The 26,520-nt window shown below is 49.9% G+C and overlaps 2 pseudogenes across 1 annotated transcript in view; both read left to right on the forward strand.

The window, feature by feature from the left end:
* LOC144375113 (1-phosphatidylinositol 3-phosphate 5-kinase-like) overlaps positions 1 to 5,131 on the forward strand; it is a 51,580-nt pseudogene extending 46,449 nt beyond the window's left edge. The window contains exons 15-17 of the transcript XR_013434549.1: positions 260 to 466; positions 726 to 816; positions 2,111 to 5,131. The product of XR_013434549.1 is annotated as a 1-phosphatidylinositol 3-phosphate 5-kinase-like (transcript). The remainder of the gene's footprint in view (positions 1 to 259; positions 467 to 725; positions 817 to 2,110) is intronic.
* On the forward strand, positions 1 to 25,575 carry LOC144368137 (chondroitin sulfate synthase 1 pseudogene; annotated as a pseudogene).
* The last annotated feature ends 945 nt before the right edge of the window (positions 25,576 to 26,520 follow it).

Here is a 26,520-nt window from a genome sequence, read left to right on the forward strand (position 1 = left end):
ATGCAGGAGAGGGACGTGGCTTCACAAAGTGGCAGACCGCAGAGCCGGGGTGAGCACCCTTGTCCCACCTACGTGGACAGCGGGGCCGCAGGCCAGGAGGAGCGGCTCAGGGCTCCAGGCCAAGGCAGTGTGGACCATGAGCAGCTCTCCTTCACCTTCAGCAGCTTGATTCGTGTTTCAGAGAGAAGCTCAGGAAAACTTGTGAGTAGCAGTTGAACTAGGAAACACTGAACCTCTGGCTCAAATCTTCTCTCTGCAGAGCTTCCTGGGAGCACGCCTTCTCTCAGCTCCGTGGACTGACTACATGTGACATTCACCCAGATCTCCTGGTACGGAAGTCCAGGATTGCCCCCCAGGGAGAGAGGGTGCTGGAGGGTGCTAGAGGCTCCCAGAGGACGGAAGGGCCCATGCCTGGGTGGGGCCCAGGAGCCAGGTGGGAAAGCAGGCAGGGCCTCAGGGCCACCAGGTGAGTGTGTCTTCTCCAATGGGTGGATATTTGCACTGGTTGGAGGCAGAGGCACCTGGGAGGCAAAGGCTGCGGGAGGTTAAGAGGAGGCAGTGGGTATCCCTGGGCTCTGCCTGACCGTGAGGCCATCCCTTCCTACCAGGCACACATGAGCAGTGTTTCCCACAGGACGGCTGCTGGAGGGTTAGAGTGCTGCTTCCTAAATATCATTTGTGCCAAGAAGGTTGCTGCGTCTGTGCTAATTTGGACTTCCTTTCAGATTGGAAATTTCTTGGAAGAAATCACATTTGGGAAGTGACTTGGTTATAAATGGAGTAAGAAACCAAACATCAGCTGTGGGTCATGAAATGGTACTCCTTTATTACTGCACGGAAAGAATCTAGCATTTCTAGAATTTCCAGAATTAGACCTGGCAAGTGTCCTGAATTCATGGCTATAATTTTGAAATGTATGCCTGGATCAAACCCTTTCCAGGTTTAGCTCAGTTGCCCTGACACAGTACCTGGTTATCTGTAGAATTAAGCCCTGAAGGTCTTGACCACACATTCCTAAAACCAAACACCCCAAACCTCAGAACTTGAAATATATCTTTATTCCCTTTTGTGCTCAAAAGGGGAGAAAGCTGAATTCTGTGCTCAGGCCTTCTGTAAATATTTACTGAGCACTTATTCTATTTGTAAATACTTACCAAGCACTTACGACATCTACAAAGACTCACTGAGTACTTACTACATCTATAAGTACTTACTGAGCACTTACTACATTCAAGTCCTGGCTAAACCACTGTGAGAAACAAAGGTGGCCCTGTGGTTCTACAACTGAGGAGGACCTGAATTCAGTCAGCTACCTGGAAATCTGATTGCTTCTTAGACATTCAGTGTCCTATAAATCACTGCTAGGAAGGACAGCACCAATCCTACCCAGGTAGCATCCACACAGATGATGTAGTTTTTAAAAATCTACCCGTGGTCTGCACAGGATTTGCCAGGACTGAGCCAGACTTGGCACAAGTGGGAGTGACAGCATATGGTGCGGGTCCCTCCTTCACCTCTAGATCTCCTTCCTTTTGGCCCTTCCCTTTCCTCTCTAAAGCCCAAGTCCGCTTCCCTCTGCAGGCCCCACCCCAGGGCTCCTGCTACTTGGCCGATTTGGAAGGCAAAGCTCTTGCCAACCCATTCACTGTGCTTCTGTGCCCTACACTCTTGCTAAGCACGGCCTGAGCTGGGTCACTTAAGCATCTAAAATTTAAGCCCCCTCCTGGGGCCAGAAAGGTGTCCTTTGTTCAGCAGGATTTTGTCTTTGTCCTGCGCAGTGCACATTCACTGAGCAAGTAGAACACAAGTGATCACAGCCCATGCCCTCGAGGCAACGCACAGGCCAGTGGCCTGCTCCCAGGTGCCCGCCACCAACAGGAGCTTTGACAATGGCTTGTCACCTCCACAAGGAGGGTAGCATTTAAACCCACCTATTTTTTTCCATTATGTGAAGTCATTTAAGGAGGCTTATTTCTTTTTAATAGCAAAAAGAGACAAATGAATATTTATCCTTTTAAGCATCTTTTGAAAATCAAAATTACTCTTTAATCCCAATTGTGGTTATTAACCAATTATTTCTTTCACATCTCACTTAAAAAATTTATTGCAGAACACACTCAAGGACAATTCTCAGACCCAAGCACTGCTTCAAGTTCACATAATCACGGCAGCCTTGGAACAGCATGCATTCCCAGCCCGAGGGCTCCCGCAAGGCTGCATGGCTTTGCAGGGGCAGCTGCCTACCTGCCCATGGAGGGGACAAGAACCCAGCAGCAAGCCAGGCTGCACCGTGCCAAGTGTAAGTGCCACGTGGTAGGAGCACTCGCAAAACCACCCGTGGGCCTGAGCCGGAGTGTTTGCTCCTGCGCAGGTCTGTGGGCTGGGCTGGTAGCGCTGTGCAGAGGGCGCAGGTCGCAGGGTAAAGAGGCGGACAAGCAGAAGCCGAAGGCTCTGAAGGACAGTTTGGTACTGGCTCCCGACCAGGTTCTGTGGTGGGCAGGCAGCAGAGACCACTTCTGTGGTTGCCCTCCTTTTCTTGACACATGATCAGAGTAAGATATCCATAGATACTACGGCCACTGTGAACCAAGACCATGGATCTCTTGGTATGTCGGAGAGAGGAATTTGCATATTCCTGAAACCCTTAGAATCACTATTTTGTTTGTTGTTGTTGTTGTTGTTGTTTTTAAGGGAGAGAGAGATTGAGGAGGAAAGGTTTTGGAGGAAGCTGATAAGACCCAGCCTGCCCTAACTGGCCTGTGGACCTGTGGCCTGGAAGCAGGGCGCCCACCCCTGGCAGGCTCCAAAGACAGAGGACATCCTGGGCCACCCATCCACCTCCTGCAGGCCGTTCCCCTTCCCTGGATGGGGCCCTCTAGGGGCCGGCGGCAGGCGCAGGGAAAGGAAGCCTGCTCTTGTGCCAGGCAACCCAGTGGGCTCACAGCTCCTGGGGAAGTGGGAGGAGGCGCATGGGATCTAGAGTGCAGGATTGCCTGGCCCCACAGGGTCCTCTTTTCCAAAGTGTGTTGCTGCCCTTCCTCTGCAGTGGACCTGCACCATGGGCCTGAGAGGACCCAGGAGAAGTCCACAGTGGGCATTTCATGCTGAAAGACACTGTTGATAGATGACTTCACATGAAAACACTTCTCAACACAAAAATGCCAAAATTTATTGAGACCTTGAAGGTAGAGTGTAAAAAAAAAGTTTTATGAATGTGTAAATTTTATATTGAAGACTCTCTGGGAGTCAGAATTAATACGGCAGAGCTGACTGACAAATGTGAGCAAGATTATCAAGCAGGTCAAGAATTCTGAACTCCAGTAAGGCATAAAAATCACATTTACAAAATAAAGGTTTGGAAGAATCATTACGTGATCAAGGTGTGTGGTTTTATATGAAGAGACATAGTTTGGAAGACTTCTTTTTGAAGAAGGGCATCCTTGAGCTATAGAATGAAGTCACAGGTGTCCAGCACACATACAGTGGACTTTCATGAGCAGAACACGCCTGCCTTTCCCGGAATTCTCTTCTAGCCCCTTGGGCCCACCGCTGCTGCCTGCTCCAGCAGCAGCCACTGCTCTGACCATGATGCTACCTTGGTTTTTCCTCTTGGAATTCTCACAGTAGAGTCTTGTAGGAGGCAGTTGCTGGGCCTGGCTCTTCATCCTAAGATCTGTCACATTGCTGCTAGAAGTCACAGCTCAGTGGTCCTTGCTGCCTTAGAGCTTCACGTGTAACACTGGCTCAACCACGAGTCCCTGCATGGTCTGCAGCTCCCAGCTGCTGAGACATTGCTGTTCAATATTCAGTCCACCAATTCCCTGTTTTCCAGAGTGTTACCATTTACAAGATGATGGGCGTCACCATTCCACAACCCCCGGAGCTGACAGTGAATCTCTGTTGCATGTTATCTTTTCAGATGGGGAATTCAGTTTTCCTCTGAAATCTGATGTGCATGTTCCTGATGGTAAAGTCTGGTGCCTTTCACTGTGATCATTGGCCATCTTGGCCTGTGTTTTTTCCCAATGATGTTGTTTTGTTTTTTTTTTTAATTTGGTCAGATGTGTTACATTTTCGGGTGTGAATCTTTTGTTGGATGGGCATGTGGCAAGTATTTTTTCCCTTTCTCTGGGGCTTATCCTTTGGCTCTTTCAATAGTGTCTTTTGATAATCACAAGTACTTAACCTTATTGTGTCCAAATTCTTCAATTTTTTTCTCCTTTTTAAGAAATCTCTGCTTACTCCAATCATAAAGATGGTCTATTGTTTCTTCTAAAAACTTTGGTTTTATTTTTCACATTGAGATCTGCAGTGCACCTGCACTTACCTGTGAATTGATAGGGATAATCGGCTTTCCCTGTGGACGGCACATGGCCCCAGACCCTCGCCCTGTGCTGTGCATATGGGGAGCAGACTGGCCCCACACAGATCCCACCTGGGGACACACTGGTGCTGGTTGCCTTCAGGGATGTGGCTGTTTTCAGTGTCAGTTCTTGCACACTTGCGTTTGATTTATTTTTGTATGTTTTATACGTGTAGTTATAAATTTTTCCCACTATGCATTTTTTATTTTATGGGAATTTGATTGATTTGTGCAGAGAGTAACCTTGCTAACTTGACTTTTAATTCTAGTAGCTTGCAGAAACTTCTGAACTTTCTAAACTCATAATCATGTCATCTGCAGAGTAATTTAGTTTTAAGACAATAAATACATCAGCCGGATTCTAGGCAAAGAGTGCTGAAAAGTGTGAGATGGAAAGAGTTCACTCTTATCCCTCTACCTGTGTTTCTTTTATAAACTCTTCTTCATTCGGGAAATACAGAGAGCACACAGACACACATGCGCTAAAATCTGCAGGTGTGCCTGGAGTGGAAGAGGACACAGAGTAAAGCTGAAGAGGGGACTTGGGCATTTCCGTTGGCAACTTCTGTGAGCTGTTTGATTGGCAATGCAGTGAGATGCCGCAGGGGAGATGAAGGGGCTCCTGTGCCTGAGATGGCATGTGGTCCACTTTGCATCTGAATTCCTTCCCATCGTCATGAAAAATGTGTATTCAAGAGATTGATCTGCATGAGAATATTATGGCTCTCCTTTCTCAAAGAGGAAATAAAATCATAAACTTTATAGCCATTCTTTTTTTCTGATTATCGTTACTTTTAATTAAAACATCTTTGGGTTTTTTTCCTGATAAGGCGATATGAAGAAAACCTAGGACTAAGGCCCGGGGCAGGTAGCACTTTTCTCAGATATTGACCTTAGGCTCTTGCATCTGGAGCCTGGAATTGCTTGGGGCCAGAGGCACAGTGAGCTAAAGATGCAAGTGGACCAGGGACCACCATGTCCAAGTGCACGTGGACTCGGCTTCTCTCGGGAGATGGAGTGTGCCGCTTGGCCCAGCACTTCAACACAGAGTGCTCGGTGCTGAGACTCCGAGCAGTGGATCAGGGCCCAATCCTGGGCTGGCAGCTCGGCAGACAACTTGGAGGGCCGCTTGCCCCACACTGTTCTCCTGGAGCCTGGTGGCTTTCTCCATAAAAAGTTGATAGAAAAGGAAAGGAGAGGAGGGTAAGGGATGCTGGAGGCACTACAGGAGGACGGCGAGGAAAGGGCAGACATTAAACTTTTTGTTAAGTAAGAAATAGGACCGGAGCAGCTCAATGAAGAGCACTTTCCTGGCACATGCAGCCCGGGCCAACCGCAGCCCTGCAGGTGCACACATGCACACACGTGCACACAGAGAGATGGGCACACATGCACACATACACATGCTCAGGTGCACAGAGATATGCACACACATGCACACGCACAGGTGTACACAGACACACACATGCACACACGCATTCACAGGTGCACACAGAAAGATGCGTACACATGTGTATGTGCACACATGCATGTACATGTACACGTACACACACATGCACACAGAGACACATTCACACACACATGCACTTACACATGCACAGGTGCACATAGAAATGCACACACATGCACATGCATACACGTACACGCACATGTACACAGAGAGACATGCACACATGCACACACATGCATGCACACATGTACATGCATGTGCACACAGAGACATTTACACACATATGCACATATACATGCACAGGTGCACATAGAGGTGCACACACATGCACATGCACACACATACACGCACATGCACACAGAGAGACGTGCACACAGGCATGTGTGTACATACATACGGGCATGCATACTCATGAACACATGTGCTTACACAAGCACACATATGTACACACCTGCACAAGGAGGCAAAAAGAGCCATAATTCCTTCAAAAGACTAAAGAGCATTTATCTCTCTCCTGATTTGCCGAAGGGAACCATAATTTGGACAAACATGAACAGAAATCCTAGAAAGAAGTTGACTCTGCCCGGCACATAAGGCCCCCCAGGCTACCCCACCTGCCTGGTGAGTTCCTGTTATTGTTTTCTTCTGTTTCATCTTATTGGTTGTTTGTTTGTTTATTTGTTTTTTGGCATTTTCCAGAAGATGCCTCTGTAGGACTGTCAAACAATTAATTATAGTGTAGAAAAATGTAAAATGTCATTTCTATGTCCTTAAAAATAACTGGACATATAAGAAATAGGAGAAAAGTCTCGACTTCAAAATAGAAGTTGGAAAAAGACCCTTTATTGGATGAGAGCAGTGAGTGATGGCCATTCTCTCTGCAGCAGGCTTGTGGGGCTGCTCTCTGGGGTTCATCTCATCTGGTTAGACATCAAGAGGGACCAACAAGCGTGGCCTTTGAGGGTTGCAAGAAAAAGCTTAGGGCAGATCCTGGAGGGCAGTCTCAGAGTGGGGGTTCACTCAGGACAGGGAGCATGGTTAGTAGTCCTGGAGGGACGGCCAGGGTGAATAGCACAGCCTGGTGACTGGCACCTTGGGGAGGGACATGTGACACTGAGTCCTCACAGAGCTGCGGTGGGCAGTCTTAGAGGGAAGAGCGTGGAGGTGCAGGGAGCAGAAATGTCAACCCAGAAATCCTATGGGCAGGGACAGCATCAGGGTCCTCCACGCCAGGACACCTGTCCCTGGTGAGTCAGGGAGTGGGGAGGACGTCCCTCTCCACCCCAGAAATGCCCCAGCCACTGGGGCCACTTTCCTGCTTCTCCAGGGTTTGTTCTGGCCTGATTCATAGTCAGCTGGTTTGTCCAAGCCATCCCTGAGAAAATCGCACGCATTTCCCCATCAGAGACCAAATCGCCCTGAAGGCCTCCATGATTAGAGCTTCTGTCACTTTGGGTACATTGTCTTAAAATTTGGTGAATCCTGTCTATTTTTACTCCCCAAATTGTGAACACACACCCAGGTACCCACTCTTGCCCACCCCACCCCCCGGTGCGCTGTGCTAGGTCCAGAGACCCTGGAAGACCTGTGGGGTTGAGGGTCTCGGTCACAGCCGAGTGTTTTATATGTTGCCTGTAATTCAGGGCACGGCGACTGTGGGCCCAAGCACTGCCCACTCTACTGGTGGCTGGTGCCCAAGTGAAGGACCCACAACGCACTCCACCAGGTGTGACCACACATGACTTCTGGGTTGACATTCGAATTTGTTCTTCCCTTGTGTGGTCAAAATGCTTGTTTTTACTTCATAAATAAGTAAAAAAACAACAACGACAAAAACATTGCATTTCAAAAGCCTTTGCATTTTGCCCTGTGACATCACACCCTCACCCACTGTTGACTTCTCCATGCTAGGCTTTGGATCCTGTCCCTACAGCATGCCATTGGGAGGTGCCAGCCTTTGGTCCTGGGGCCTGCCTCTAAAGGGACACAGACCCCAGACCCTTCTCACTCTCTCGCTTCCTCACCAGGAGGGTGTGGCTCTCTGCCACCTGCTGCAGCCTTGGTGTGTCATGCCGCCCGGGCCTCAAGGCCAGTGGCCACCTGATAACAGACTGGACCCACCACAGTTTTCCTCATAGGCCGATGTGGCGGGTGCTTATTGTGGTTCCAGCACAGTGAAAGTGACCATGGGGCAGTGAAGAGTGCTAGACAGCCTGACCCATGCATCTGCTGAGCGGGGGCAGGTCCCCTCCCTGTGCAGAGATGCTCCTGGAGAAAGTGGCCTATGACACCCCTTGGACACGGGGTCCAGTCTTCCACAGGAGCTCAAACTGAGAAGGTGGTACAGAGAGCCGATCACAGGGTTCAGTACATGCCAAGTCTGAGCAGGTGCAGATCAAGACTGGAGATCTTTCTTAAGAGAAGGGAGTTCAGAAAGAAAAGGCTGACCAGGAACAGCCTTCCCTGAGCATAGCAGAGCCCTGTCTGTGCTCAGGTGGTGAGGTTTCTTCGTATGCACCCAATTCCTGTCCAACAATGCAGTGCTGTGGCTCAGAACGATTGACCCTGCATGTGCAGAGCCATCACATCACCACCTAGTGCACATCTTGTCTTCCTGTTGGGTGCAATCCTGCAGAATGTACATGCCCTACAACTTGGTGATCCAGATATGTGACTGGGAATTAGGCTCATTAGGGGCTACGACATTGACTTTGACACTGGACCTTCCTACCATAACACTGATGAGTCACTGTTAAGTGGTTAATGTCAACAAATGTTCCCATCACTTCTGAATTCTTGCCAAGCCTAGAAGTTTCCTGGGGACTAATATTCAACAACACCAATTTCCAAGAATTTCTTCAAGTTTTAGAAGGACTCCTGGTACTTACTGAATCTGTGAAACCAAATGACTTCATTTGTGTACTTTTTCTTTGGGTTTCAGATGTGAGGAAATAACACAAAAGCAACAATTGTGACTGAGGTGGGTGTGACGGTCCTGTACAGGAGACAGGCACATACAGGAGCCCAGAGGGACTGCATTTACTGATATTTCATCACTCAGCAAATGCCCTGAGCCAGCTCCACCATAAGGCACCAGAGAATAGAAATTCTGGGAACTGCAGGACCCACCTAGTGTCCTTCCCTCCCCAAACCATTTCAACAAAGAGCTGGCTCTGGGGGAGGAGTCTCTGGCTTTGTCACTAAGTGAAGTTGGGCAGGGACATCCCCTGTACCTTCGCAACCCCTAGAGAGGCATTCAGACCACAATTGACATTTCACCTCCCTGAGGGACAGCCCATGTGGCCTGGGGATGTTGCTCTGGGTGGCTGACTTTGAAGGACACACAGGGACATTGTTTCAGGAGGTGGATGGGTTCTGCACACTGTCAGGAGGTGACATGAGGTGGCTGCATGTACACACAGGAAAATCCACCACCTAGATTCGCAGGTTCATTTTCCACCACAGGTCAATGGTGTCTCAGGGAAGTGGTCGAATGGCTGCAGATAGATGTCGCAGGTTTCCTGTGGTGTGTGCAGCCAGAGACTGTCTGTGCCCCAGTCTGGGAGACTGGTCCCATAGTCACGCTTAGCAGTGACCTCTTGGGGTTAATTACATTCATACACCCGAGTTAATGGTTTACAGCAATGTTCGTCTTCCCATGAATTATTTATATAGGAATTTTATTAACTTCATTTGTCCATTATTTTATCCATTATATGAAAGTTTACTGTGGCCCAGATAATGCAGCAATCGCTGTGGAAGCAAAAGTGGCTCAGACCTGGGCCCTGTCCTTGAAGCACTTTGCAGTCAGTAGGCAGATAAGGACAGGAATTGTGCAGTTACCCTCTCTGTGGTCCAGCAGGCACCAGAGGAGGGGTCAGAGAGGGTCATTCTAAGGCACCTGCAGAGGAGATGATACTTATGTGAGGTGTGGAGTAACAGAATTTTAATGACAGATGCAGAGGTCAGGCAAGTGGGTGAATAATGCGAGATGATAATGAGACAAGGTTATGTGTGTGCATGTCTCTGTTCGTGAACAGAGAAGCACACACACGTGAATGTGCACATGAACACACATCCACGTCCTCAAGAGTGTGGCACGTTTGCAAGCACCAGTGAGTACACTGGCAGAGATGTCCCCACTAGGTCCTGAGGTCAGGTTCCTGGCTGGCCTGGTCAGCAGCAGGGCCTGGCTGTGCTGGGGTGGAGAGGAGAATGGGCTGTGGGCTGAGTGGTGGGAATATTCTGAGTGGCAGGAGCTGGGGCATGGTACATGACCACCCTGAGCCCTGGCCTTTGGGGCCAGGAGGGGTAATGGGGCCCAGGACCCTTGGTGCTGCACTCTGACCTGAGCCTCTCATCATTTCCCCAGAAGGCAGAGAGGAGAGGTCTACTTTTCCCCTAGGGTGTGTGGGGCTGCATCTGGCTCCCAGGATGCTATTCTGGGGGGCAGGTCTTCAGGCTGGATCAGAGATGTGGGTTTTCAGGTTTTGATGATAAAAGGTATTCCTTAGTAATCCAGTGCTTCTCGGCATCAAGCTCCTGCACAGGTATTGTCTCTAGTTTTCAAAAACGGCTTGTGAGATTGACTTAAAATTTTAATAATACAGTGGAAGAAATGTAGGCACAGAGATCTTTCTTTGCCCAGAGTGACCAAGTGACAAGGGCTTGCCTTGGAACACAGCCCTTGTCACACTGCTACGTTTCCAAACTCAAATCCCAGGCTTCTCAAGACCCTGTTGCGTGAGTTGGCCTGTTCCACTCCTGGTCCTTGCCGCGCACAGCACAGAAGGCCCAGTGACACAGGAGGTCAGTGACACACGAGGCCAGTGAGGTGCACCCTGCCTGGTGGCCCTGGCCCTGTTGCTCTCCAGCCCTCTTGAGGCTCAGCCAGGAGGCAGGTTGTGCAGTCTCTATGACAAGATTTCACACTCTGTCCAGCGGCTCTCAGAGCGGCCCCTTGGACGGGAAGCTGCCCTGCCTTGCTAGGGGAAAGGGGCCGTTCACTCCCTTCCACTCCATGTTGTGGCACACTCTGGACTGTGGCCATCATCCCTGGTCACACTCTGGACTGTGGCCCTCACCTCCCACTCACTGAGAACCGCTGAGAGCCTTCTCCTGAGTCTGCCACTGGGGGTCATGTCCACAGCCCTTCCCTGGCCTGGAGGCTGAACCCAAACCCCCACTCAGAGGGTCAGGGTTCCCTCCCCACCCTACACATGAGGCCTCAGGGCACGCACATAGTGGCCTTGACACAACCCAGGGAGAAGGAAGCATTGCCCACTTCACAGGTGCCCGGCGGTGGCGGGGGGCACGTCTCACCTTCCTGGAGGAGCTGGAGGCAGGCCTCAGACTTGGCAGGTGCAGACCACCAGTCTAGGTGGGTTCCTCTCAGAAAGAAAACAGTTTATTCCAGATCAGCTTCAGCTTTAATCTGTGTCCATTGATTAACTTTAATGTGTGTATCCACTGTGGGAAAATGATCAGATCTCTCAAAAGATTGAAAATCCAATCAGAGACTAGACTACGGGTCTGGAATTGGGACCAAGGAACCTCATCTGCAGTGGACTAAATCCTGGAAAGACTAATGAGGTCTCCCTGGAATCCGATGCCATCTCGGCCTCTGGTCTGGAAAGCCACCGGCCCGCTCTGCCCCTTTAGCAGCACACAGCTGGGAGCTCGGGGGGCACGCAGACCTCCTCGGTCCTCAGCATCTCGGTTTCAGCAGAAAGGTCAGGCAGCACACTGACCTCAGGGTGAAGGGCAGGGCTCCCAGGGCAGGGCTCCCAGGGCAGGGCTGGGGCAGACTTCGGAGACCAGAGGGGACTCTGGCCTTGCAGGGCCCACCAGCCCCTTACCAGGCCTGGGGTCCCCTCTTGGCCTGCACCTGCGAGTTCAGCACCCTCCTCCTCCAGTTCTGGTGCACAGTCAGTGTGGACCAAGAAAGGACTAAAACTGAAGGGACCTGAAGAGACCCCCTGGGCCCAGTATCTCCCCGTACTGCCGCCAGAGAGAGCACGGCCTGAGGGTCCCAGAGGAGAGCCCTGGGGTTCTTCAACCAAACCTGGCCAGACCTGAACTACCTGGCATTGGTGAGGTCAGGTTGAAAGGCAAATGCACTAACCTAAACAAAAGAGTGTCCACCTTGAGAGGGCCCCACACCTGGTGACCAGGCACTTGCTGCCAGAACGAGGTCTTTTTATTCTTCTTTCCTCTCTTTCTTACTTTCTGCATTCTTTGGGAAACCATATCTGGTTTTAATTCAAATTTCAAGGAAAATACCAGAATTTTGCTTTAATTGTCTTTGTCCAACTTCCTGGGAGTCTGCAAGTGTGTGCTACCCTACTTTCATATCCCCTGCATCACCTGTGTGGAGTCCTTCCGTGGGGACTTCCCAATTGTCAGAGCTGAGCAGCTACAGGCCCACTGCTCAGATGACCAGCAACTTACCAAAGTGTCTGCATGTAGCTGTGGGGACAAGAGCCCCCACCCCTGTCAGGGCCACCCTCCTCTCAGCCCAACACTCTTAACTCAACAAACAGCCATGTTCCATGAAAAAATGTGAAGCTCTTATGTGACTTAAAGTGCTCATAGGGAGTTGAGTTTGCACTGGAAGCACTGGACCACGGCCACCTGGGGGGGGGCAAGGCCTCCTTCCTCTTCTCCTCTGAGCCCTGCTGAGACCCCTGGGCTCACCTGGTAGCCCAACCAGCAAGCAAGGGTCTCGGGGAGGAGCCTGCCTCTCGGGATCAGGGCCTGAGCTCACCCTTGCCCTCCTCCTGGCCACACTTGGCTTGTTTGGATGCTGTCCCCCACTGTCTGACCAGCCACCACCCAGGGCTGTAGCTGGAGAGATGCTGGTGTTGGTGCCCTGGGAAGCAGCCCACAAGTGACTAGGTGTTCAGGCAGCCCTGGTGCTGCCCACATCCAGGGCTCCTGCAGAGAAAAGTGGTTGGGCCATGAGAGAGGCCATGGCTTTGCCAGGCCCAGTGGAATCAAGGGCCGAGGCTGAGACAGGGCAGAGACCTGACCTAATAACCTGGCAATGCCCCGAGGGCCTCACATCCCAAATACAGGGAATTCGAAGAAATCCCACTTCCTAGGGCCCGCACAGGCCAGGGGTGAGGTGGGACCCTGTACTTCTAACGAGGGAGACTCTTGGTAAATCGGCTGAGAGGCAGCGCTGTGTGCTCCAGGTCCTAACTGGCCTCCAGCTCAGTCTCTGCAGTGCCCCTGAGAGGAGCCCTGCTCATTGTGTTGTGCTCCGCTGAGAAGGGCCCCGCAGAGCCTCTGAGTTGTCCAGAAAGGAGGTTCTCAGTGCTGCATCACCGGGGCCTGTGCCCCAGAGCCACAGATTTCTATGCCAGCTCCATCGCCTGAGGCTGGGCTACATCTTCCAGAAGAGCAAGGCATCCAGAGATCCTCAGAGATCCACTGCTGGGTGGGCACGTGCTCGGGAAGCAGAAGGAGCACTGAGCACTCGGAGGACCTCCAGAGAGGCCACCCCATGCTGCTGAGTGTGGGGGACATGAAAGGAGAAAGGGTTGGAGAGACACAGGAAGCAGGTGCAGATCTCCCCGGTTCCCCTCAACCTGCCTCTGTGAAGGGACTCTGCAGCATCCCTGGACCCCTCCCTGTGGCTCAGAGGTCAGACGTCACTCTGTGTCCCAGTGGGCAGCATGAGAAGCTCACTCCATCTCCTCGTGCCACGTCCAGAGGATGAGATCCCTGGGTCCCTGGGGTCTGATCTCCTGCCGGAGACCTACAGGTGCTGGCTCCCCACCTGCCCCGGCCCTGTTGGAGGAAGGTCTCCTTCATCGTCATCTGCTCTGACCTTACACAGAGGAAAAGGAGAGGGTCTCCCCAGGCCAGAGGCCAGCTGTGCATCTGCTGCAGGGCGGATCAGGCCCGGGAAGGCCTGGTGCTCTCCTGAAAGAGGCGGGAGGCCTCTGCTTTGCTGTTCCAGGAATCCACTGCAGGAAAGAGCCATCCTCTGCCAGCACGAGCTCATTAAATGGCTTCTGCCGTATTAATCTTTTGTTTCTGCTTAATGGAGGTTACGGTGCATGGGAGAAGGTAAGTGTGGAGGGCAAGGGCTCAGTGCAGAATCTCCATGGGAATGGCATCTGGGTCTCCAATTGGTGGCTAGCTCCCTGGCACCCACCCCCGCACCCTCTTTATGAGACTCGGGTGGGCAGCACCCCACTCAGCAGCCCGCAGGTCGCAGCCCAGGAGGTCGCCAGCTGCGGAGCCCGGCCCACCAGCCTGCCCAGGGCCTGCCCTCCACATCTCCAGGGGTTTCACCAAGTCAGCAGGAAAGCACTGAGTTGAGAGATTTCCTGTGAGCAGAGAGCATGTCTGCTCAGCGACGTTTTCAAAGAGGGGAAAGAGGACTTCTGCTGGGTAGCAGCAGGCTCTGCAGGGCCCGCCAGGCCAGGGCAGGACTCCTTGAGGAGCAGGAGCATCCCTGGGATCTCCCGGGAGGCTGACCACGGCCTGGGAATCAGGACTTCCCGCGGTGCTGCTGGGGTCCAACAACCCCCGATGAAGGGGCTCCAGGCCACCGGGTCCTGAGTGGCCTTCCCAGAGGAAGCCAGCGAGCAGGACCCAGAGCAGACTGGGAGGCCAGGGAAGGCCAGAGGCTGAGAGAAAAATCTGGAGGTTCTGGCCAGGGGGACACATCTTCCCCCCAGAATATTTCAGCTTCATAGTCTCTATAAATGTTCTCTTTTCACATTCTGGGGTGCTGGGGCTGCTGCTTAAACATATGCTCTGGGGGAGACACAACTCAGCCCAGCACTGTCAGGCTCCTTTGTGAGACCTGCTTCCCTGCCTGGTGGCACTCTGAGTCCCATCCCGGCTCTCCTCTCTGCCCACTCGTGCCCTCTCCAGACCTCTCGGCCACCTACTCAAGCATGTGGTCAGGGTTGTCGGGAGACTTCTCAAGCTCCACGCCTTCAACACCAAAGTGAACCCTGGTCGTGAAAGCTGTGCGTCGGCTCCTGAATCTGTGTTCTGCCTCTCCGTGGATTTAGTTAAGAGTTCACCCACCCTCCATCTACCCACCCCAGCAGTATTTACCAAGCTCTGGGTCTGGACTGCCTTTACACACAGAGCTCCCAGCAGAAGGGGAATGTCAGGTTTGAATTAAATAATCTCATGGACCAAGGGGAAATGTCACCAGCAGCACCACCAAGAGACAGAGAACAGACCCACAGGGCACAAGTCTGGGGAGCCTGGCCAGAACACTTTCCAAGGGACCGGGGATAGTGTGGGAAGGACTGGGGAGCCACAGGAGCACGAGGGAGGGTGTCTGCTGAGGACATGGCTGGCTTTGTCTGCTGAGGACTAGGGTTCTCCACTGTGGTGAGTACCCAAGAGCCGTCCTTCATCTTGGAAGAGTGGTGACTGGGTCAGGGGGACAGAGACCAGCCTGGAAAAAACCCAGGGGAGTGGGAAGAGCTCTCCCAGAAGGCACACCTTCGTGGGGCGGGGCGGAGGGGCAGCCAGGTGGAGCTGAGGTCAGGATGCTCCTGAACTGCACTCACCTGTCCTTAACAGGTGAAGAGAGGCCGTGTCTGGGAGCCGCCCACCCCTCCACCCAGCCACCTGTTGCTGCAGCCTGAGTCCCTCCTGGGCAGTGCCCTGGTTGCAGAGAGCTCTTTCCCACCTCACTGCCCTTCATGGGACATCCTCAGCAACGGCTGGCCACTGCAGGGCTATCAGGGCTCAGCTCCCTTGCCTCCAGAGCAACCCAGGACATCTGCTGTCCGGTCTGGAGCTTTGTTGGCCACTGACTGCACTCCTCACAGTGCTGACCCTGATACCACTGCTCCCAGGCCACCCTCTCCATGGCACTAGGCCAGGGGCTCCTCTGCAAGGGACACTCTGGTCCTCTGTTCTCTTTGGTACACAGGGCCTTCCTTGCCTTGAGGAACAACAGGAAGGCTGGACTCAGTGCTCCCTGGACTCCCTTCCCCCTCCTCATAGCGACTCCCTGTGCAGCTCATGGGCAGCTTGCTGAGGGACCACAGCCCTGCAGATCTCTGAACCTGCACACGGTGGCTAGAGGTGCCAACAGCGCTCGGCCTGCCTTCTGACCCTTGGGCCTGCTGTAGTCGAGTGCATCCTGCAGCCACAGCCCTCCTCCACTTCTGCCATTCCCTCTGCCTATGACAGGCAGTTTTGATGCATGAGGGCTGAAAAGAATGATTCTCTTGAATGTGCCAAAATGAAATGAAAAAAGATTATTAACCTGCATGAGAAAATTCAAGCTTCACAACTTGAGGTGGCTTCAAGGAAACAACCTAAGAGTGAAGGATAGGGCAATCAGTCAGCAATTAGGATTTGGAGCAAGCCTTCAATAATGAGAATATCATCCACACCTCTCATCGTGGGAGAACTGAACAGCCATCACATGCCCCAGACCACCTAGGTAAGAACGTGGCTCAGAAACGTTGGTTTTATTGGGAATTCAAAACTTATTGCTGCTGGGCATGGTGGCACACGCCTGTAATCCCAGCAACTCAGGAGGCTGAGGCAGGAGGATCACAAGTTCAAAGCAGCCTCAGCAACTTAATGAGATCCTGTCTAAAATAAAAAAAAAATTAAAAAGGGGTTGGGGATGTGACTCAGCGGTTAAACACTCCTGGTTTCAATCCTTGGTACACACACAAAATAGTTATTGTTATCCTGAGGGTAGATTGTCAGACCCACTCTTTGTAGGTACTTATTTCCTTGTTGACAGATTCTATGTGTGCTTGATTATTGTAATTGTTTTTTGACATCTGCCTATTTGATTACAAGGGGGATTGTACAGGGTCAGGACTGTTCATGCCTAATATCTACCTTGGCATAGGTAGGTGCTTAATAAACATTGGGCTGGGTGAATTGGTTGGATGAGTGTATGCATGGATAGAAGGGTACATGAATGAGAGGGTATACTGATGGATTAGTGGATGAATGTAAGATGGATGGAATGATGGAAAAAATGGTTGGTGGGATAGATGGATGGATGGATAGATGGATGGATGGATGGATGATATGTAGATAGGTAAATGAAAACATAGCTGGGTTGATGGATAGAAGAATACATGTATGTAGATGCCCTCTTAACTTTTGAAAAGTGACTAGTGAGACAAACTGTCAGCATGCGCACACACGAATTATCCACACTCTGGGGATTAGGGGCACTAAGCTTCTATATAGCGGATATGATCACTGCTATAATCTAACACCTAACTAAAGACAGTCTTACTTTTGGATGGTCTCCTATCCAAAATCAACCCATTTGCCATAACTATTGATTATTTCTTTCTCATTCCTTCAGGGGACCAACATGATATATATTTGATGAGTTTGACAACCTGGGCTTTGCTCTGGTGACTTCGGCGATGGTTGGAAGATGGTCTTACATATCAGTCCCCCCATCACTGGATTCCTTTTCTGTTTAGACATGGTTACTCTCCTTCAGGTGCCAAGTGTGAGCTCTGCCAAGCTGACCTCCTGCACACTCAGGCTGGGAAGCACTTACTTTATACTAGTATTTTGTCTGTCCTTACCAAGAACTGACCTTGCCAGACACCTTATTAGATGTTTCATCCAGAAGGAGTCCTTGTCTCCATGTCACAATGGCCTGTGCATGTCAGTTGTGAAAACTGTGGCCTGCATAGATCAAACCTTCTTGAATAGATGTAGACAGATAAATGGAGAGTTGGAATCCTCATCAGTCTGATGCCAAGCCAGTTCACTAGGCTTAATTAATCTACCACCAGCCAAGGGAAATGGATGCTAATTCACTGGGCAGTTGCTTTGTTAAGTCTAAGCACTAGACTTTGTGAAACTAGTTTTGGGACACAGTGGTGTACATGACCTGTGCAAGCTACACAAGACACAGCTAGTGATTCTGCTCCAACACACAGAGGAGAGGTCACACTCCTATCCAACAGGGTGTGGGTATACTGCAGGGTCTGACCAAGGGCTTGCTCCTGCCCCACTTCACGTTGCTCTTGGAACACACTTAGCTCTGCTGACAATGCCAGGTGCTAGCTCCCCAGGTCCATCTCCAGTCAGACAGCCTCAGGGACAGGAGAGTGGCATGTCCACTTCATTTCTACCACCTGTGGACTCCCCAAGGGCACACCCTGGCTCCTGGGGAGACCAAGGTGAGAGAATACCCAGAACCTGTCATTTCAGTTCATCCAACACCAGCAGTTTGGGGAGACTGAGTCATCTCCTATTACGTCAGTTCCACTTGAAAGAAGACGGAATACCAACCTGGAGAGGTCACTGCCACCGTGACATGAAATACCATATTAGAAATCACAGTATAAGTCAGATGTGAGGGTGCCCCCTGTAAGCCCAGCAACTCAGGATGCTGAGGCCCAGGGCTGCAAGTTGAAGGCCAGCCTCAGCAACTTAGCAAGACCCTGCTTCAAAATAAAAAATTAAAAGGGTGGTGATGTGGCTCAGTGGTCCAGCACTCCTGGATTCAATTCTCAGTACCAAAAAACATACTGCATTATGAGTTCTGGAGTAAAAAATGGTGCATTATTGTGAACTTGGCTTAGCGGTGTGTCACATCACAACTTCTACTCTCCCTCACCAGGAGCACAACCTGTTAACTCCAGGGGTTACAGAGAGAAGAAGCAGAGATGTGCCGTCTGTCCAGAGCTCCACAGATTTGCAGGCCCAGTGTCTACGTACACTCCCTTTAAACCAGGTGGTCCTGGCACCGGAGAGCACCCTGCTGCCCAGCGTCAGGTTCAGTCCCTGCTCCATGGGCCTCCTCCTTTGAAACTGGTGCTGGGGGCTCTGCTGAGGTCCACAACCCAGATCCCACAGTCAGCATATAGATAAGGACTCTGGACGTTGTTACTCACAAGTCAGGTTCAAGCACAGCACAGTGAGCAGCACTTCCACCCAGCAGGATGGCTAGACCTGAAGGGCTGGATGAACTGTCAGTTCCTGGAAGGTCAGGAACCTCATGTGCGGGAGGGAGTGCACAGGGTACAGCTGCTTTGGAACACACCTGTGCATTTCCTCACTTATGAACACGAAGTTAGCTACTGTGTGACCCAGCAGTTCTCCCAGACACGTTCCATGAGGAGTGAAAACACATGCACACACACTGCCACACGGATGTTTATAGCACCATTATTCCAAAAGGTGGAAACGACCAAAAGTTTGTTATTTGACAGGTGAATAAAGAATGTATCATACCAGGCAGTGGGATCTCATTTGGCTACAAAATGAAATGAAGAACTGACATCTGCCTCGATGTGGATGAGCTCTGAGAACACGTTAAGCAGGAGAAGCCAGTTATAAGAGCCTGTAGCACAGTACGCTGTGGTTCAGAGAAACCCCTGGAGCAGGTGTTATAGAGACATGAAGCACTGTGGTGGCTGCCAGAGTGGGGTGCGGGCACTCTGCCCCACTGGAAGTGATGACAAAGTGGATGGGATTTCTTCCTGAGGAAATTAGATTCTAAAACTGGCAGTGCTGTGGGTTGTGCATCACCATGGAATGCCAAAGCCCACTGAACTGCACTCTACATGGGTCAACGACATGTTGTTTTGGGACTTGAATCTCGACTACGCTGCTTTTGCAAAACCCCACTCGCCCAAAGCCGCACACACCAGAGTTCTTGTCTCAAGCCTCACGAGGGTTTTCAACCCCCCCACAGCTTGTCAGAAGTAATGGTTGAGAGGAGAGCCATTAAGATGATGATAATTAAGTTAAGCTGTCTATATTTGCTGTGACTGGATGATGCTAGATTGAAACAAGCTGTGTATTCAATTGTATATAGACCCCTGCTGTCTGCCTGGGCGCCAGGCGGGTCTGGATCTTCTGTGAGCCTGATAAAGGTCTGTAGGACAGACATATCCTGGCCAGGTCAGTCACTGTGTGACCCTCCCCAAACTCAGGCTCTGGATTAGAGGGGAGCTGAGCCTTTAGAGTGCACTTACTGTAGAACCCTCACCCCCAAGCCAGGGTGGGCGTGTGGGGCCACCAACAGCCACCAGGACCCTCTGTCCCACATGCTGTTATCAAGAGCAGCAGCATCCAAGGGAGGATTAAGCTAGGTCCAAAGTCCTGGGGAAACCAGTCAGCACACTCCAGGCTTACCGCTTCCCTTCTGTGTGATGAATTGTGTTCACTGACGCTGGGAGCCCCCAAGGAGGGAGCAGATAAACGGAGTCCTAAGGAGCCCTGGAAAACACCACAGTACTGAAGACACACGGCATGACCACAGGCCACCGATTCTTTTGAGGACAGGAATGGAGTCAAAGCTGAAGTCTCTGGGAACACCTGGCTGAGCAGGGCTGGCCTTGGCCGGACATCAAAGCCAGCATCCGATGAAGGGTGCTCAGGACCACCCTCAGATGCGGCCCCACGCTCCTGTAAAAGGGTGCTCTGGGTGGTCCTGTGCTCCTGTGGAAGGGTGCTCAGGACCACCCTCGGGCACCGCCCCACACTCCTGTGGAAGGGTGCTCTGATGGTCCTGCACTACTGTAAAAGGGTGCTTAGTACCAACCTAGGACGCCACTCCATGCTCCTGTGGAAGGGTGCTCCGGGACCTCCCTTGGATGCCGCCCCACACGTGCCTTTTCCAGGAGGGCGAGAAGAAAGACTGGGAGTTGAGGACAGGGTTAGCGCTGTCAGCAGCTCGACTGCACTGGGGAGGGCGCAGGTGGCATCAGAGGCAGACAGGCATCCTGGGTGTCACTGGAGCACCCTTTCCTTATGGAGGAGCACACTTTCTGATAATTATTTCCTTTCGATCCTTGATGCAGTGATGGCCTGTGGTGAGCTAGGGTCTGTACACCGTGAAGCTCTGGGTTCTACTCTCCTGGGAGGAGCCGGCTCCACGCAGGAGTCTCCCTGTCTGATGTGCTTCGCCCTTGCCTACCTGGGTGGGGGCTGCGGTCTTTTTGGAGGGACTCGGGACTTGTATTTCTGAACCTTCACTAGTTTCTCTTTTCTCAACTCATCTTTCCTTAAATTAGCATTTCTTTGTTGGTTTGAACAATCACAGCAGATGTTCATTGAAAGCTGATAAACGCTCAGGTCTGGTGCCGTCTTTCAGGGTTCTTGGTCAGGTTCCTCCTGAAGCCCGTCCTGTTCTTGCCCCCTCCGGCTCATGTGCTAATCACTTGCTCCTATACTGCTGCTGCCAGGGTACAGCAGACTTCCCCCTCTAGTGGGAAGACCTTCATATACTGTAGCAGCCAGGGTAGAGGGGACTCGCCCCTCCAGGCAAGACACGCCTCCCACCTGGGTATAGGAGTGGAGATCTTATACAACTGCAGCAGTGTAGAGGAGACTCGCCCCTGATGGCGGGAGACCCATTTCTTCTGGGTTTCTGGGAGTTGTATACAGCCTTAGCCAGGGTGGAGGGAGAAGTGACCATGTGCCCCCCTCCCTCATGCAAGACCACATAGGAAATTCTTTCTAAGGAAAGGTATGTATGGCTAGAGGTGGGAGGAAATGCCAGAGAAGACTGTGTAGGTATCTTTAGAGGACCCTAGGATAGAGAAGCCTTCCCAGGGATGACTTCTGGACAGTGATAAATAGTCCTCTGAGATTAGCAGGAGGCACATGCAGTCATGCTGGGAGAAGGAAATAGTTCCTAGGAGCCCCATCTTCTCACACTGTGCTCTCTCCTACAGCATCTGGACCTTAGCATGTTCTCCCTAAGGAAATTCAACCAGCATGGTCTGCCATGCTTACACATACAATCAGCCTCCTTCAGTGCATTTTACAGGTGAGGTCCTCTTGTGCTTTGGCTCTTGCCAGTGTCCTGGGGGTGACCCTGTGTTAGTCTGACCCTCAGAATGTGGTTACTGCAACCTCAGACAAAGTTTAAACTCTCCTGATGCCCATTCCTCCTGTTCACTCCCAGGACTGGCCTCACTCCTGAACTCTGTACAACCCCAGCTTCTCTCCTGGATTCCTCTGAATGCCCCTCCACTGCTCCTTTCTTGTTTAGGTTTCACAGAGTATCAGCCCACCTCCTGAGGACCCCAAATCTTCTGTCACTGGAGAGCCTATTGCAAGGGTGTCTAGCCTCATTCTGTGCCAGTTGTGCCAAAAGGTGTCCTGTCCTGTGTCTCAGATTGGTGGCATTGACAGAGCATGGGAAGTCATGGCAGGTCAAGTTTGTGTTACCAGGTGCATTGTTTCTGTTAGAAGAGAATCCATCAAACCCAAGCTTATCTCCCTAATGCAATATTGTAGAGAAATTGTGTGAAACTTTGTGTGGATGCAGGCTTCTTAGGTATTTAGAAACCAAGACTCATCTATTCCATCTAATGTCATCACAGATAATGAAAGACTTCTGCCAATGGGCTGTTTTTTACATGTGTTTTTTCCTTTGTTTTAGGTTCCTCACTGCTCCACTAGCAGCTTCCATTTTGATTGGTTTATTTATTTCCTATCATACCACTTTTGTTACCTTTTATATCCTTTTATCTATATTTGAAATTTATTTTTATAGTGGTTTCTATGTGTTTTACATCAATACCAACATATGCCTGAGTTCTATTACCACATTCCCTCTCCTCCTACCCTCATCTCTTCCTTATTGTTTATGATGCTGTTGTCACAATTATGATGTGCACACTGGAATTTCTGTGTTCATTTCCATTATTGATTCAAACTATGAAATTTTTTTCTCCTGTTTTTAATTTATAATATAATATGTTAGAAACTAAAATACAAGGATATGTCATTGTTAGGATTTATGTTCAGCTATGTAAGTACCTTTAGCAGAGATATTAATTTCCCAGGTTCTCAAGTTCCCATCTCTTACCCTTCTTAATTCTTAGGACTCCCCTCAGTATTTCATGCTGGGCAGAACTACAAGAAACACTAATGTGCTCTGCAACTGTCCCATTTGTGGTGGTCAGATCTTCTTTACTGTGACCATTTTACGTGACAGGAACAAGTTATAGGAGGGCAGATTAATTTTTGGCTCATGGCTTCACAGGTCCCCATAAGCTTCTGACTCTATCACAGAAACAACATGATAGAAAGTCATAGTGGAATATGTAGAAAAATAAAACTAGACCCTATTTCTCACATTGCACAAAAATTAACTCAAAATAAATCAAAGGGCAATGGTGAGCCATGTGCACCAGCAGCAGCAGCAGTCTAGGCCACATGGAGAACAGGGGTGGAGCCTGCCGGGGCACCATAAGGACAGGGCCAAGATCTCTGAGCAGGTGCCATTGCCAATGAATTTTCATTGGCCCCACACTTCTTTGCCAAAGCTTGAATAGTCATGGTGGCCTTGCTCAGGAGAGGCAGCTTGCATGAGCAGGGCATGTTCCTTTCTTAAAGGAGCAGGTCACTGTTGTGCAGGCAGGTGTGCATAATGAAGCTTTGGCACCAGGCCTGTTATCAGCTCCAGGGTTGCCATGGGCAAGGATGGCCCTAGGCACCCGCTGAGAAGCTGGGACCAGGCTTCCTAGCATGAGGGCAACCAGTCTCTGCCGCTGGGAGCTGTGGTGGGAGGGCTTCTGAACATAGGCGGTAAAAGTGGCCCTATAGGCAGATTGGTGTGGGCATCACTCCAGGCAAGTTAGCAAGCCTAGCTCTGCTTGTTGCCTCATATCTGACTCCTGCTGGGCTTTGGGCTGGCCACACAGGCTTGTCCTATCCCGTGCTTCAGAGCTGAAACCAGTGGGTTAGTGGTGCCATACTAGCCTGAAGGACTGCTGGTGGGCAAAAGGATCCCAAGCCTGTGGGGCACAAGAAAATGTCTGTAGGGCACAGCTATGGCCACAAGGCTTGGCCCAGTGGCAGCCTCGCATGACAGGAAACTTCTCTTTGTGGGAGTCATGACCACCCAGAAATACTTCAGACTCCTGCTGTGGCTGCCTTCAGAATACGACCTAAAACAATTTCTGGGAAAGTGGAGTTTTTCTCTAGTGAGTGTTAAGACACACCTGTACCATTTCCAATTGTGCCACTATGGGGTGTGGATGGCACTTACCCACCCCAGAAGACTTTCATGATACTCGAGTATATGCTTGAGCACTGCTTGGACAGTGATCTGGAAGTAGATGATGATCTTTACATCAACAGAGATCATCTGAAGAGTTTCCTGAGGAGTTTAAATATCATTGAGTCCCTGCTCTTCAGGCAGACAGGACTGAGCACTACAGAAATGTTTTGGGTCTTGTGAGATATATCAGCTTTTTTTAATGAGCATTCTGAACAGAACAAGAAGGTGTACATCTGAGATCTCCAGAACAGTAAGATTCACTAAGCTATCATGCTCACCCTGAACAAAAACCCAAGATACCAGTACAAACTGCACAGCTACATTCTCAGTTGCCAAATTACAGAGCAGAGTTATCACACAATTCAGATCCACTGAGAAATCATCCTAATGAGCAAATACAGCAACACATAGATGCATAGAGGACCATGCATAAGAATTCCTGCTTCCTTCATGAGGTTTCAGTCCTGCCCTCAAGAGGAAGTTCTGCAATGAGAATTTCTGACTGGGAAGAATTTGTGTTTGGCTGTGGACCGTTAGCCACCCTGTACCCCTCCCTCCCAAGAAGAATGGACTCAGCCTAGATAGAAGCCTTGGTTGACATTATCATGTAGGTAGTAGAAATGATCAAGGCCACCACCAAGACCCGGATATGCATCATGGACTTCAAGGAGATCTGGAGTGGCTATCGCCCTGTGGTGAATCCCATGTATAGGGCAGAGTACATTCTGAACCTACTGCTTGTACACAGGAAGTATAAAGGAAAGATGTCAGTTGCTGTGAGGAGGCATGCAGACCTACAGAATATTTTCAGCAAGATCCAGTTAGTGGAGCATGAGGAACTAGAAACTCAGGAGCTGGCCAACAGAATCAACCAGAAGTCTGGATACCTGTTCTTCCTCTCCAATTCCCTGAAGTAGCTTTTTCCCTTCTAGTTCCCTGGATCCAAGAACAAACACAAAGAGGTCAAAGATGAAAATGTCATATACTGGTGCCATTATCTGGACATTTTGACATGTTTGTGAGGTTTCTGGAAAACTTAGGAAAGACATGTCCCACCCCAAGTCAGCACGCCAAAGTGGTTGTACTACTTTTTAATTCTGATTCCAACCCTGATAAGGCCAAAATAGTGGAACTGATGAGAAATTATAGCAGGAAGTACCCTAAAGGTGATCTGAAGGTTTTGCCTTCGTCTTCAGAATTTTAAATTATTCTGGCCCTCAGGGTAAGATCTTCCCATTTCATAATAAATCTTTGCACTTCTTCTGTGAAGTTGACCTGGTGTTTACCATGGAACTCCTGCAACAGTGTTGAGCAAATAGAGTTTGGGGCCAATAAACATATTCCACAATCATCTTTAGACAGTATGATTGAAAGATTATTTATGATGGGAAAGTTCCCAGAGACAACCATTTTTTTTCCTTTTACTCAAAAACTGGCTTCTGGAGAAACTATGGGTTTGGCATTACTTGTAATTATAAGGGACATCTTGTCCAAGTGGGTGGCAATTTCCATCCATGGCTGGGGCTGAAGGATGTGGACATTTTCAATAATGTTCTCCAAGTATGTTTGAAGATGTTAAGAATCCATTAGGTAGGAGTAGTGCATGTCCAACACTCTGTCTTCCATGACTCCAATCTGGATCCCAAACAATACAAAGTGTGCTTGGGGTCCAAAGCATCATCACATGGTTCCATGCAGCAATTAGCTGAAATGTGACTGGAGATAAATGATCCAAGTTACAGTAGCAACTAGCCTGATGTCCAGCTCTGCTGGACAAAATATTTTAAATTATCTATTATTTTTTTAAAAAATTGTAAGATCAACTTTTGAAGTCCATGCAAGGATATAATTTCTAAGTGTTTTTCTTACATAGGACTCCTTTAAATTGAGATTTGTGAACAAAATTATGATTAGTCTTTGCCTTTGAACATATCTTCCTTGTGGACGTGATGTGGCAAACCAGCTTAATTCTGATTTGAAAGTCTTGGATGAAATTTTTTTTCATTTCCTTCCAGGCCCCTTGTCTACAGTCCTATGGCAAAAACATGAACACTCTCATGAAATATTATTGTAATAAAAAACCAAAACACTGTAAGATTCTGTTTTGCTAACATTGCATAGTTTCTAACTTTTGTCTGTTTTTACAAGTTTTTTAAAAGCCATCTCAAGTTCTGGAGCAGGAAGTAGAGCAGAGAGTGCAGGTAGAAGGATCTTTGATGTTGCAGTCTGGCTTTATGGCTGTGTTGAGATGGCAAAACCTTTAAGACCTGGGGCTTTTGGAAGGTCTCCAGTCATAGTGTGCCCTTCAAGGAGTTAATGGAGTCCCCATTCCTCTCTCTTTTCCTCTTACCCTTACCTGCCATGAGGTGGGCAGAACCTCTCTACCATGTGCTGCCCAACATGATAGACTCCATTACTTCAGGGTCAAAGTGATGTAGTCAACTGCTCATGGACCAAAATGTAGACACCTGAAAGGAAGAAGAGACCTTTCATTCATATTAGTTCATTATTTCTGGTGTTTGTTAGGATGATGAAAAACTAACACTGCAGGAATGCAGAACCAGAGTTGTATCCCTGCATCCCTCCTTCTGTAACAACCCCTGCAGCCTGCCACTGGATGTCTAGCCTCCCCCATGAAAAGCTTCAACTCTTTCCAGCTCTCAGCTCCCCATGTCTGGTCTCTGCTGCTTCATATTG

This window comes from Ictidomys tridecemlineatus, chromosome 2 (genome assembly GCF_052094955.1).
Source record: "Ictidomys tridecemlineatus isolate mIctTri1 chromosome 2, mIctTri1.hap1, whole genome shotgun sequence".
Lineage (NCBI taxonomy): Eukaryota > Metazoa > Chordata > Mammalia > Rodentia > Sciuridae > Ictidomys > Ictidomys tridecemlineatus.